The sequence below is a fragment of the Phascolarctos cinereus genome, unplaced genomic scaffold (assembly GCF_003287225.1).
Source record: "Phascolarctos cinereus isolate Bilbo 61053 unplaced genomic scaffold, phaCin_HiC Scaffold_920;HRSCAF=1575, whole genome shotgun sequence".
Lineage (NCBI taxonomy): Eukaryota > Metazoa > Chordata > Mammalia > Diprotodontia > Phascolarctidae > Phascolarctos > Phascolarctos cinereus.
Genome location: NW_027556314.1, coordinates 1 through 13944, shown reverse-complemented (window position 1 = coordinate 13944; position 13944 = coordinate 1). Strand labels below are relative to the sequence as shown.

General features: G+C 43.0%; 1 long non-coding RNA gene across 3 annotated transcripts; it reads right to left on the bottom strand.

Annotated features, from left to right (window-relative positions):
- Positions 1 to 6: 6 nt before the first annotated feature.
- Positions 7 to 7481, bottom strand: LOC110204699 (uncharacterized). 3 transcript variants are annotated; one of them, XR_002323387.2, is made up of 4 exons: positions 6902 to 7481; positions 6088 to 6307; positions 3348 to 3509; positions 7 to 556 (listed from the first exon to the last, which is right to left on the bottom strand). It is a non-coding gene; the product is annotated as an uncharacterized LOC110204699 (long non-coding RNA). The 3 variants fall into 3 exon arrangements; XR_002323385.2 differs by lacking the exon at positions 7 to 556 and having other exon boundaries at positions 2825 to 3509; XR_002323386.2 differs by lacking the exon at positions 7 to 556 and having other exon boundaries at positions 2825 to 3509; positions 6097 to 6307.
- Between the last annotated feature and the right edge of the window lie 6463 nt (positions 7482 to 13944).

The window sequence follows — 13944 nt, the reverse complement described above, 5'->3', positions numbered from 1 at the left end:
CAGAGAGGCTTCCCAGCTTCTTTCTTACACTGGAATGTTCCCAAAGAGTTTTCTGCCACAAGTATCTTTTCCTCTGAGTCTTCTCAGAGCGTGGGTGTCTCCACCTATAAGTATTTCATCCACTGAGTATTCTGATGTTAGATGTGCTTCCACAGAGAGCAAGGCTGTAGTAACTGGAATGTTCCCCGAAAGACTGTCTCCTGCCACAAGTAATCTTTTCCTCTGAGTCTTCTCAGAGCGTGGGTGTCTCCACCTATAAGTATTTCATCCACTGAGTATTCTGAGACTAGATGTGCTTCCACAGAGAGCAAGGCTGCAGTAACTGGAATGTTCCCCGAAAGACTATCTCCTGCCACAAGTATCTTTTCCTCTGAGTCTTCTCAGAGCGTGGGTGTCTCCACCTATAAGTATTTCATCCACTGAGTATTCTGAGACTAGATGCGCTTCCACAGAGAGCAAGGCTGCAGTAATTGGAATGTTCTCAGAGAGACTGTCTCCTGCCACAAATATCTTTTCCTCTGTATAGTATTTTAGTTGTGTTGATTGCTTTTGCTCCCTAAAACAAAAAATACCATTTGTCACAAGGATATGGCTCTCAGGGAGGAGGAGAGGCAGAGGGAGGGATACATGGGATACCATCACATAAGATACAGAAAACATCAATAAAATTGTTTTTAAATGAGGTCAAGTATCTAAAGGGTATTGATGGAGAAGTGGCCAGGGGAAAGAATGGGGTTTTGGACGTGCAGAGTGATTCCTTCCACCTCTGCAGCCTCCGGATCAGGCCTTGGCTTGAGAACTCCAGCACTGAGAGAGGAGAAATTTGGCTGCTCCATTAATCCGCAGCTCTGGCATCCACGGGTCAGTATTCTGTCCACCCCTGCTCGGGTACTGTGTATCTTTCTTCAGTCCATGTGTCACCTCTCTTTTTCTGTGTGTGGTCATGTCCAGCCTCCACATGTCTGTCCTCCACTTGTTCTTCCTCTCAGTTCTGGCCAGGCCACCATATGGCTGGCCCCAACATGCACCTGATCCTCTTCCTACTCTTGCTTCTCTGTCCCTGGCCCCCATGTGTCCTTGAACTGTTTCCTGGCCCACTCCCTTCACAGGCATGTGACCCCCTTCCTGCCCCCCTCCCTTGTAATCACATCTGTGGCCAAATTCAAATTACTTCAAAATCCTTCTACTTACAGGCTTGTCCAATGGTCCACTTACACAAAACAAGAATTGCCTGTAGTTCATAAAAAAAACAACAAACTGATGGCACGTGTGGAAAGCAGTTTGGAAGAAATTTGATAAGAGATCAACACCTCACACCAAGTATCAAATTAAATTATAAAGGAATACATGCATTAGACACGAGAGTTAAAATAATATAGTAATAATTGATGAAAATTACAGATAGGAGATATAAATATAATCATTAATAATTACTCTTGCTTAGACCTACTTCTTAAAGGAAAAGTAAAATAACATACAGAAGGAAAGAGATGGCAAAACTATACTAAGTGCTCAACTTTCCCCTCTCAGAATCAAGCAAATATAAGCATAAAATAATAAAAAGAGAAGTTAAAGAGAGGAAAGGAATATTAGAAAAGTTAGACATGAGAGAACTCTGGAGAAAACTGAATGGAAATAGAAAGGAATGTAGCTTTTTCTTAGCTGTAAATGGTACCTTCTCAAAAAATGAACATGTATTAGGGCACAAAAACCTCATAACCAAACGGAGAAAAAAGAGAAATACTAAATGCACTTTTTACAGACCACGATGCAATATAAATTACAGAGACATGGAAGCATAGATTAAAATTAATTGAAAAGTAAAATATACAGTCTCAAAGAATGAATGGGTGAAAGAACAAAACATTATTCAGCAATCAATAATTTCATTAAAAAGAATTACAACAACGAGGCAAGAGATCCAAATTTGTGGGATGCACCCAAAGCAGTACTTAAGAGGAAATTTCTGTCTCTAAATGCTCAGATCCATAAAACAGACAAAGGATAGGTCAAAGAATTGGGCACGAATAATATAAAAGTAGAAAAGAACAAATGAAAAATCTCCTATTATACATCAACATGGAAATCTGTAAGTCAAAGGTGAGATTAAGAAGTTTTTCTTTCAAAAATCAAATTAAAAAAATAAAAGCAGGTACTGCTTTTATCAAAATACTAACAAATCATATAAATCAGGGGCAGCTAGGTGGTGCAGTAGATAGAGCTCTGGCTTTGGAGTCAGGAGGACCTCAGTTCAAATCCAGCATCAGACACCTGACACTTACTAGCTGTGTGACCCTGGGCAAGTCACTTAACCCCAGCTGCCTCACCAAAAAGCAAAAACAAAAACAAAGGAAAACAAAAACAAAGACAAAAAAAAACGTGATAAACTATTGGGTAACTTGATTAACAAAAGAGAGAACAAAACCAAATTACCAGTTTCAAAAACAAAAGAGTAAATGCATCACCAATGAAGATGAAATTACAGCAGTGCTAAGGAGCTATTTTGCTCAAACATATGCCAGCAAAACTGACAATCTATTTGAAACGGATGAATAATTACAAAAAACATGACCTGCCCATGTTAACAGAAGAGGAAATAGAATACATAAATAACTGTCTTAAAGGAAAAAATTGAACACGGCACACATCAGTTTCCTAGGAAAAAATTCTCAGGACCAGATCAAGTGTGAAAGTGAATTCTAGTAAACATTTAAAAAAAATTCATCCCAATACTATATAAACTACTTGAAACAACAGGTAAAGAAGGAATCCTATCAAATTCCTTTTATGGCACAAACATGTTTGTGATACCTAAACAGGGGGTAGGGATATACACAAACTAATATTAGAGGAGCTGTGAAATGACACATCCATTTTCCAAAGTAATTTGGAATTCTGCAAAGAACAATGTCCAAAGCCTCTAAAACAAAGACTCCATTATACCCCAATGGAGCCATTAATGAGAAAAATGTCCCCATATATTCCAAAATATTTATAATAACACTCTTTGTGACAGGTATGATTTGTAAAGAAAGCAGATGCTCATCAAGGGGGGAATGGCTAAATAAGACATGGAACAAGACAAGAACATGAAAGGCATGGAATGCTGTTCCCATGCAAGAAGAAATGATGTGTGGGAAGAGTACAGAGAAGTATGGAAAAACCTTTGTGAACTGATGCAAAGTGAATTGAGTAAAAACAAAAAACCCAACCCAACAGTATATATACTCAGTAACTACAATTGAAGTAGAAAGAACGACACAGCAAAATTTTTAAAGTACCTCTAACAAAACATTAAAGATGAAGTGGGCCTGAAAAGGAAATGTAAGAAGACATCATCACCCTACCCCATCCAGGTGAGAGGTCCACAGGTGTTACACATTGCACATCTTTTCCCAAATGCATCCATCAGTTGTGCTCACTTTTCTTTTCCTTCCTAATCAAGAAATACCATTCCTCACATGGCATGGCTCTCGAGGATAGGGAGAGGGAGGAATACATGGGACACCCTGATGACATCAGAAACAAAAAACATAAAAAAAATTCAGAAAGAGGTCAAACATCTTAAGGGAAATAATGAGGGAGTGGAAGGAGGAAAGAAAGGGGTCTGGCTTAGTGATTATCGGCAGCAGATCCAAACGATATTACAAATCTGTGATTATGAAAATAACTATTGCTGTTGTTTAGTCGTGACTTTTCCTCATCTCATTTGAGGTTTTCTTGGCAAAGCTATTGGAGTGGTTTCCCATTTTCTTTTGTGGCTCATTGGACAGATGAGACACTGAGGGAAACAGGGTGAAGTGACTTGCCCAGGGTCACACAGATAGTAAGTGTCTGAGACCATATTTCAACACTAGGAGATCATTCCTCTTGACTCTGGGCTCAGCAGAATACCTAGCTGCCGAGAAAACAATTTCAACTTTTTAAAAATTGAAAAGCTGATCAGTTGAAAAGATCAGGTATGCAATATACAGAAGCCAACAAATAAAACGAAATAGTGTTTAAGAAATCCATAGATAGTAGTTGGGGCGGGGGGGGGGGGGGAGAAGACACACTATATAGTTAAAAAAAAAAAAGACAGCAGAAGGAAAAAACAGTTTGTCAGAAATTTGATAGGTCATCAACACCTCTCGCCACCAATCAAATTAAACCACAGATGAATACAGGAATCAGGTATAAAAAGGGAATCGATAACAAATTAGAGGAGTGAGGAGGAAATTACTTTTCACATTGATGGATAGGGCAAGAGGTTATGAAAGAACAAAGAATAGAGAGAATCACCGAAAATAAAATGGATGATTCTGCTTCTATAAAGTTGAAATGCTTTTGCACAAACAGATTAAATGCGGTTAAAATGAGAAAGGTAACAACTAAGTGAGGAAAATCTTCCTTACAGTAAAGATCTCTAAGGCCTGTTGCACATGCAAGACAAAGAAGGAACTGATTGCAATTTCTAAGAATAAGAGCCATTCTCTACTAGGTCAAAGGACAGGCACGTTTTCAAAGGAAGAAGTCCAAACTATCAAAGGCCCTAGGACAAAATGCTCCAGATCCTTTATAATGAGAGAAGGGCACATTAAAACAACTCTTTTCTTTCAGGCTGTAAATCACAGAGATCCCAGGTTCAGGAACAGTCCCCTCTTTCTGTTCCACAGCAAGGTACGTGGAAACGCCCCATTCACCAGGCCCTGGTGGAACCAGAACAAAAAATCATATACCTTAAAGTAAAGGACACCAAACAAAAGAGGTGACAAGGAGAAGGGGAGGGGAAGAGTTCCTACACTCTGTCCTCTCTCCCCAGCCGCAAGGCCAAGCCAAGGATGGGAGGAAGGGAAGAAGAAAGGATGGAAACATCCACGTGAGAAGGGGAGGGAGGGAGTGTCTCCAAAGGCTTCTCCCAGCTGGCCTCCACCCCACTGCATCTCCCCACCCCCCAAGCTCCATACCTGCAGTCAAATGCATGGGCAGGCAGGAAGCCCCAGGCAGAAGCAGCCATGGGGAAGCAGGCACAGGAGCACACACCCACAAAAGACACACGCTCCCCCCACCAGCCTCTGTCTTACACACACACACACACAGATTATACAACCTACATATACAACAGAGGCATAAACAAAAGCATTGATACTCCAGGATCTTCCACCCACCATTACACCCAACCTCCTGAGCACTAATTGGGGAGGGTCGAGGGTCTGATTCATGAAAAGGTTGGGGGGGGAGAAAGGAAGAAAAGGAGAAAAAAGGGGGAGGCTGAGGCAGGACCAGGGGAGGGGGCACTTACCTCCCTCAGAAACACTTAGGCATTAGTAGGACCCTCAGGATACGTCAGTCTGCAAGATGGGGGTAACGAAGGGGAGGGGTGTGGAGGGGCAAGGAGACCTCTAGCTTTCCATGCTACTCACATTCTCCTCCAGAGACAAAGAAACTCACACTTAATAGAAGGTAGGAGAGCCCCACCCCCTCCTTCAGGCCCGGACTCTGTGACGTCACTGCAGAGCGGGGTAGTCTCCTCCAGAGCAAAGAAGGAGAGGAGGGGGTTTCTGATATCACGCCCAAAGCAGTGGGGAGCCCTCCCAGTCATTTCTCTCTACCTCCATGACCCAAACACAATAGGGAAGCGGACCGCAGGTGCATCTTCCACGTGGAAGTGGCCCTAGCGCTGACCAGGGTCCCAGGTTCACGAGGACAGGCTGCTGAGGCTGGGGTGGGAAGCAGCAGCAGAGCTCAGCTTGGAGTTCTTGAGGATCGGCCCCTTTATGCAAACTGGGAGGGGGAGGACAAAGAGGGCATGGGGAGGTGGAGGGAGGGGTGCCCTGGGCTCCACAAAAGGGAAGAGAACAGTAGCTGCAGCAGCATCTGCAAAGCAGTAGTGAATGGAACTTGGATTCCTCACAATCCCCAGAGCAGAGAAAGTGTTGGGGGAGGTCTAAGGAAGGGGCGGGACTCAGCCTCTTTTCTCCCGCCAAAAGGAGACAAAGATCTGGGCGGGGAAGGGGGTGAGGGAGATTGGGGCACCAAGGGAGGCAGCTTGTCTGCCCTGGCTGTTCATGTGAGGGTACTCTGGCATAAATCCTATATAATATAAACCTTGCAGACCCTGGACAAGAGGGAGGCACATCCTCTTTTCTGGCTCAGTGTCCTCTACAAACGGGAGACAAAATGCTCCAAATTCCTTGTAATTAGAGAAGTGCACATTAAAACAACTCTTTTCTTTCAGGCTGTAAATCACAGAGATCCGCAGGTTCAGGAACAGTCCCCTCTTTCTGTTCCACAGCAAGGTACGTGGAAACTCCCCATTCACCAGGCCCTGGTGGAAACCAGAACAAAAAATCAATATACCATTAAAGTAAAGGACACCAAACAAAAGAGGTGACAAGGAGAAGGGGAGGGGAAGAGTTCCTAGACTGTGTCCTCTCCCCAGCCTCAAGGCCAAGCCAAGGATGGGAGGAAGGGAGGAAGAAACGATGGAAACATCCACCTGAGGGGGGGAGGCAGGGAGTGTCTCCAAAGGCTTCTCCCTGCTGGCCTCCACTCCACTTCACGTCACCACCCCCCAAGCCCCAGACCTCCACACAAAGGCCTGGGAAGGCAGGAAGCTCCAGGGAGAAGCAGCCCTGGGGGAGTAGGCACACGGAGCACCCCCCCATACATACACACGTACACACACTGAAACATTCATACCCCCCCCCACAGACGATCCTACCTACGGACACAACACAGGCATAAACAAAGGTATCCATACTCCCAGGACCTTCCACTCACCCTTAGAAACCACATCCTGATCATTAAGAGAAGCAAATTGCGGAGGGGGCGTCCTCGGCTTCATGAAAATTTTGTGGTGGAGAGAAGAGAAGGAGAAGAAAGGGAGGGGCTGAGGCAGGAGCAGGGAGGGGGCACTCACCTCGCTCACAGACACTTCGACACTTGCAGGACCCTCCGGATCTGTCAGTCTGGAAGATGGGGGTAACGGAGGGGAGGGGTGTGGAGAAGGAAAGTGGGGGGGCACTCGGACCTCCAGCTGCTCACCCCACTCATAGCCTCCACCAGAGACAAAGACTTCCAAGATGGTGAGAGAGGGTGGGTACAGTGACGTCACTGTAGGGCGGGGCTAGTCTCTCAGAGCAGAGGGGGAAGGGCGGAGGGAGAGGAGAAGGCTCTGTGACATCAGGCTCAGAGCAGTGGGGAGCCCCCCCGCCAGTCATTTCTTTCTGCCCCCATCAGCCAAACAGACCAGGGAAGTGGGCCGCAGGTGCGTCTTCCATCTGGAAGTGGCCCTGGGGCTGATCCGGTTCCCAGGCTCCTGAGAGCAAGCTGCTGGGACTGGGGGTGGGGGCAGCAGCTCAGCTCAGCTAGGAGCTCTTGAAGGTGGGCCCCTTTAGGGACACTGGGAGGGGGAAGAAGGAAGGGAAGGGGGAGGTCGAGGGAGGGCTGTCCTGGGCTCCAAGAAAGGGGAGAGCACAGAAGCTGCAGCAAGATCTGCAAACCAGCACCCTTCAATGGCCCTTGGATTCCTCTCAACTTCCAGAGCAGAGAAAGAAAGGGCTGGTCCGGGGAAAGGGTGCGGCTCAGCCTCCTTTGTCCAGGCAAGAGGAGACAAAGATCAGGCTGGGCTAGGAGGGATAGGGGGGCACTCAGGAAAGCAGCACATTTGCCCCGATATTCATGTGCGGGTTCTCTGGTCTAAATGCTACATAATATAAACCTTCCAGAGCCTGGACAAGAGGGAGCCACACCCTCGTTTCTGGCTCAGCCTCCTCCACCAAGGGACTTCATACTTTTCTTTCTAAAACTCTCTCAGATTTGGGGTTTCATTCTCTCCAAAACCAGATACCCTCCCATTAGTGAATTGGCACAGTGGAGAGACGCCTGGAATTGGAGACACAAGACCTAGACCCATAGTGTGCCAAAGGCAAGCCACTTAAACTCTCTAAACTTCAATGTTCACATCTGTAAAATGGAGGTGATAATAATACCTAGGCTGAGTAAGTTACAGGGTGGTTGTAAGGTTTAAAGGAGATGTTTTGCAAATGTCTTTTCAAACCATGAAGCACTATAGAAGTCTTTCTTCTTCTTATCATTATTATTCACCTCTGTTAGTTTTTGGATGCAGTTTGCATATCATGCCATTGATTCTTTTCTGCTTAACATTCTTCAGATCACTGCACAGAATTACTGTCTTTTGTAACTCAATAAAAGTATTGGGATATTAACTTCTCTGCTGCAGGCTCCAGGAATACATCTTTAGGACAATTCTAGGAGGAGACAGGACTGTGGGGATCACATGTTCCTCAGGCTGTTCCCCTGTGATCTTCATTTCTTCCCCTAGGTCTGTATATGTTGCAAGCTTTTCATCCATGCAACTTAGAGACTAGGAACACTTGCTATGCTATTAAAAACATTGTTCTTGGGGCAGCTAGGTGGCCCAGTGGATAGAGCACCGGCCCTGAAGTCAAGAGGACCTGAGTTCAAATCTAGCCTCAGACCTACCACTTGACACTTAGTAGCTGTGTGACCTTGGGCAAGTCACTTAACCCCAATTGCCTTAAAAAAAAAAAAGCCAAAAAAACCCCCACATTGTTCTTGGTTGTTTTATGGATCAATGGCATGACTAGGAGATGGGGCCAATAGTTTTGTTTCGTGACAAAGTTCCAGTTCCAGTACAATTTGTTTCTGAATTCCCAAGGATATGCTGAGATCTGCATTTGTAACATCAACATTTCACCTGTTCTCCTTGGAAAGATATTGAGCTTCTGAGGGATAATTCCACTTTGCTAAGTTCATGTCTTGCTAAGTATTGATTAGGTACTATTGTTTTACAACCTGCAGTGAAGTGGTGCTCAGTTTCTACCACTTCCTTCCGTGGTCTGTGCTGATTGCTACATATGGCCTCTTTAAGCACAATCTATACTTTCTCCTCAGAATGACCTTATATGGGATTGTCATCAGAAATCCCCTCCATTTCTACAAACGAACCCACGTGACCAGCACGTTTTTCGGGGTTCTCTGTATACACACCTTGTTGGTTGAAATCCTGTGGAATGTCACCTACTGAGTGCATCTGGACTTCACTCTTGGATCTTTGCTACTTTATAGTCTTCCCCCAGAGACTGACCACTTTCACATACACTGGACACATCCAGGGATGAATATCTATTGATTTCTTTTAACCTACTTTTACTATTGCTAAAGGAAGTGCTATATCTCTGTGTTCCACAAGTATTCCTGTCAGTGTTAAACTTGTTTGATATGGACCTTGAGAACATCTCTCAATCCTCTCCCTCCTTTTTAATGAGGAGGTGTTGATCTCTGTGCTTCTTCATTCTGTAGATTTTTGTTAGCATCCTTGGAAAATGTCTGTTTTTGTCCATTTTTGCACAAACAGGAGAGGCCCTTTCTACACTAGGCCCTGTCTAAGAGGGTGGCTACTTTAAGGAAGCCATCTTCTGGGAGGGGGCCTGGGAAGCAGGAAAGGCTCCCCCTGATTTGACAGGCAGAGAGTTCTAAGGGATGGATGCATGACTCTGAGAGGTACGGCAAGGCTGTACCCTGTAGAGGTGGTATTTGGGTGGTTATGTCCATACAAAACAAGTGCCGTATGGAGCTCCAGCCAAGGTAGGCTTCCCCATGGAAAAGGACTCTAAGCATGCTCAGGAGACACCCAAGATTTTTGTTTCAACCAAACAGACTTCCTTCAGGAACAATGAGAAGGAATTCTCACCAAAATACAAGGATTTCCTGAAGGTCTTTAGCCAGGAGCTTCCTCCCGATTTTGTTGCCCCATAAGCTAGCTACTGGGAACATTCCTTCCATGAAGAAGGGGTTCAGTTGGTTTCCTTAAAGGGCATCAATAAAACATTTTTCAGTTAGGGGTTAAGTTACTGCTATCACTATGGATTCCCAAAGGCCAGAGTACACACCGAGTAAACATGCATAATGTCAGAGGGGTTGGAATAAGATATTCTGGAAGGTAAAAGAGCTTGGATTTCAACCAAGAATCAACTACCCAGTAAAACTGAATATAATCTTTCAGGGGGGCAAATGGGCATTCAATGAAATAGGGGACATTCAAACATTCCTCTTGAAAAGAGCAGAGCTAAAGAGAAAATTCAATTTCCAAATATAAGACACAAGAGAGCCATAAAAAGTTGAAGAGGAAAGCAAGAATGTAAGTCATTCACTCTGTCGTTTACATCCCTACAGGGTAGATGACACTTGTTAACTCTTAATAACTGTATTTCTGTTAGGGCAGTTAGAAGGAGTTTACAATAACAGAGGGTCTGAATATAAATTGACTTCGATGGGATGATACAAAAACATTAAAGGGTGAAAAGGAGAGTTGCACTGGGAGAAGAGGGAAGGGAGAGGAAGAATGGGGTAAATTATATCCCATTTAAAGGTGCAGAAGAGCAATTACAATGGAGGGAAAGAGGGGAGACTGCTGAGCATTGCTTGAACTTTACTCTCAATGGATTTCGCTCCAAGAGGGAATAACACCTATTCAGTTGAGTGTAGCAATCTATCTTACATAGGAGGGATGCATAACCAATGAAGGTGAAATTCAAGCAATGCTTAGGAGTTATTTTGCCCAATCCTATGCCAGCAAAAGTGACAATCTATGTGAGATGGAAGAATACTTACAAAAATATAAACTGCCCACGTTAACAGAAGAGGAAATAGAATTCTTAAATAACCCTCCCTTAAAAGAAGAAATTGAATGAGGTATAATTGAGCTCCCTGGGAAAAAAATCTCCAGGACCAGGTGGATTTGAAAGTAAATTTTACTAAACATTTAAAAACGTTTCATCCCAGTACTCTATAAACTATATGAAACAGCAGGTAAAGAAGGAGTCCTATCCAATTCCTTTTATGGCACAAATATGTTTTTGACACCTAAACAATGCTGTGGGAATATATACACACTAGTACCTTACTAGTGGAGCTGTGAGATGACACATTCTTTTGGAAAGTAATTTGGAATTCTGTAAAGAAAGTAACAAAAATGTCCACAAAATCTATAAAACAATGACTGCATTACACCCCAAGGAAGTCATCAATAAAAAAAAGTCCCCCATATATGCAAAAATTCTCATAACAGCACTCTTTGAGACAGCTATGAATTGGAAACAAAGTAGATGCTCATCAACTGGGCAATGGCTAAACAAGACCTGGAACATGAAAGGCACAGAATACTGCCACCATGCAGTAAGAAATTATGTGTGTGATGAGTACGGAGAAGTAAAGAAAGATCTTTGCGAAGAGATGCAGAGTGAATTAAGCAGAGCCAAGAAAACAGAATATATACACGGTAACTACAACGAAAGAATGAGATACAAAAAATTTAATGTATGTGTAACAAAATGTTAAAGTTCAAGTGGAACTGAAAAGTAGACAGGAGAAGACACCACTAACCTAAACCATCCAGGACATGAGAGGTCCACAGGTGTTACACATTGAGCACCTTTTCCCAAATGCATTGATCCATTGTGTTCACGTTTCCTCCCTGGAACAACAACAACAAAATACTATTTGTCACATGACATAGCTCTTGAGGATGGGGAGAGGGAGGGATACATGGGACACCTTGGTGATGTCAGACACAGTAAATATCAATAAAAAAGTCTAAAAAGAGGTCGAGCACTTCAAGGGTAATAATGGAGGCTGGGAAGGAGGAAAGAAAGAGGTTTGAATTAGTGATTATCACTGCCAATTCCAAGCTATACCACAAATCCATGATTGTGAAAACAATTATTGTTGTTGTTTAGTCCTGTCTGACTTCTCCTGACCCTATTTGGGCTTTTCTTCACAGACATACTGGAGTGGTTTGCCATTTTCTTCTGAGTTCATCTGACAGATGAGGAACTGATGGAAATAGGGTGAAGTGACTTGCCCAGGGTCACACAGCTGGTAAGTGTCTGAGGCCAGGTCTGAACTCAAGGAGATGATTCTTCTTGACTTCAGGCCCAGTGGGACACCTAGCTCCCTGGAAAACAGTTAGAACTTGTTAAAATGTGAGAGGTTGATCAATGGAAAAGATTAGTTATGCAATGCACAGAAGCAAAAAATAAAAGAAAATAAATTCATGTTTAATAAATTCAAAGACAGCAATTGAGTCGGGGGTGCGGGGGAGAGAAGGGAGTACACAGTATCTGATGAAAAAAAAACACATGGGATAAAAGAAAAGCAGTTTGCCAGAAATTCAATAGCACATCAACACCACAACACCTTTTGATGGTTTTTGCTCATCTCTTTTTGATCTTTTCCCTTTCTTTTAAATTTGAGCTCTGTTCCCAGGATGGAAAAGGCACTGTTTCCGGATTCTTGTCCCAGGAGCTGTAGGCCCTCGATGTTTACCTGATGTTGCACTGATGTTGCCCCAATGCGGTCACAAAGAGTCTCACAGGATTGCGAAATAACTGAACAACAAAAGTATACAGAGAGCGATGGCTCTATACAAGAAAAAGAATTTTAAAACATAATTCAGTAGAATGAATCGGTATATTGAACATGTCTGAAAATGAATTCATGCTGCCATCCCTGTGGACCTTTCACCTCTAGAAAGGAATGGTGAGACTTGTCTCCTTCTTCTTTCTGAGGGCCATGTTTACTGAGTTTTTATTACTCACACAGAGGTGGTCTCCATCAATAGGATACACTTTTCTCTGAGGGCAGGGACTTTTTCCTTGCTATTTCTGGACTCCTAGCACCCAGAGCAGAGTGTGGCACATGGTAGGCTTTGAATAAAGGGTTTTTTAAGCCAACTAGTGCCACTAAAGAATATGTCACAATCTTTTGGTGACATTTGGTGTTCAAAAAAAAAAAAAAAAAAAAATCACATCCAAGGATATTATAGCACGGTCTTTGGTGCCATCATGTGGTCAAAATTGACATTGCAGAATTTGGCAATTTTTGGTGTCATCTTGTATAGAGATGGAATGTTGCATTGTAATGAAAGTTTTAAGACAGGTATGCAAGAATGTAAACAGTTCAACCTTAATAAGTCCTTTATGATTTCTCTTTCCTGTTTTCCTCTTCATGTTTCTCTTGAGTCTTCTATTTGGAAGTCAAATTTTCTATTCAGCTCTGGTCTTTTCATCAGGAAAGCTTGAAAGCCCTCTATTTCACTGAATACCATTTTTTACCCTGCAGGATTATACTCAGTTTTTCTGCATAGGTGATTCTTGGTTGTAATCCTATCTCCTTTGCACTCCGGGATATTCTATTCCAAGCCCTGCAGTCCCTTAATGTAGAAGCTGCTAAATCTTGTGTTATCCTGATTCTGTCTCCACAATGCTTGAATTGTTTCTTCTGGCTGCTTGCAATTTTTTCTCCTTGAGCTGGGAATTCTGGAATTTGGCTACATTATTCCTGGTTTTCCTTTGGAGATCTCTCAGGAGGTGATTGGTGGATTCTTTCAATTTCTATTTTGCCCTCTGGTTCTAAAATATCAGGGCAGATTTCCTTCATAATTCCTTGAACGATGATGGTTTTTGATCATGGCTTTCAGACAGTCCAATAATTTTTAAGTTCTCTCTCCTGGATCTATTTTTCAGGTCAGTTGTTTTTCCAATGAGATATTTCACATTGTTTTCCTTTTTTTTTTCATTCTTTTGGATTTGTTTTACGACGCCTTGATTTCTCATGAAGTCACTAACTTCCATACAACGTACAACCAGAAGAATTCAACAAAGTCAACGCTCCTACATCCAAAGCCTCCAAGAAAATGGCAATGGAAGAGCTCAAAAAAGATTTTGAGAAGGAAGTAAGAGAAGTAGAAGAAAAACTAGGAAGAGAAATGAGAGTGATGCAAGAAAATCATGAAAAACAAGTCAACAGCTTACTTAAAGAGACCCAAAAAATGTCGAAGAAATTAACACCTGAAAAATAGCCTAACCTAAACGGCATAAGAGGTCCAAAAAGCCAATGAGGAGAAGAATGCCTTAAAAA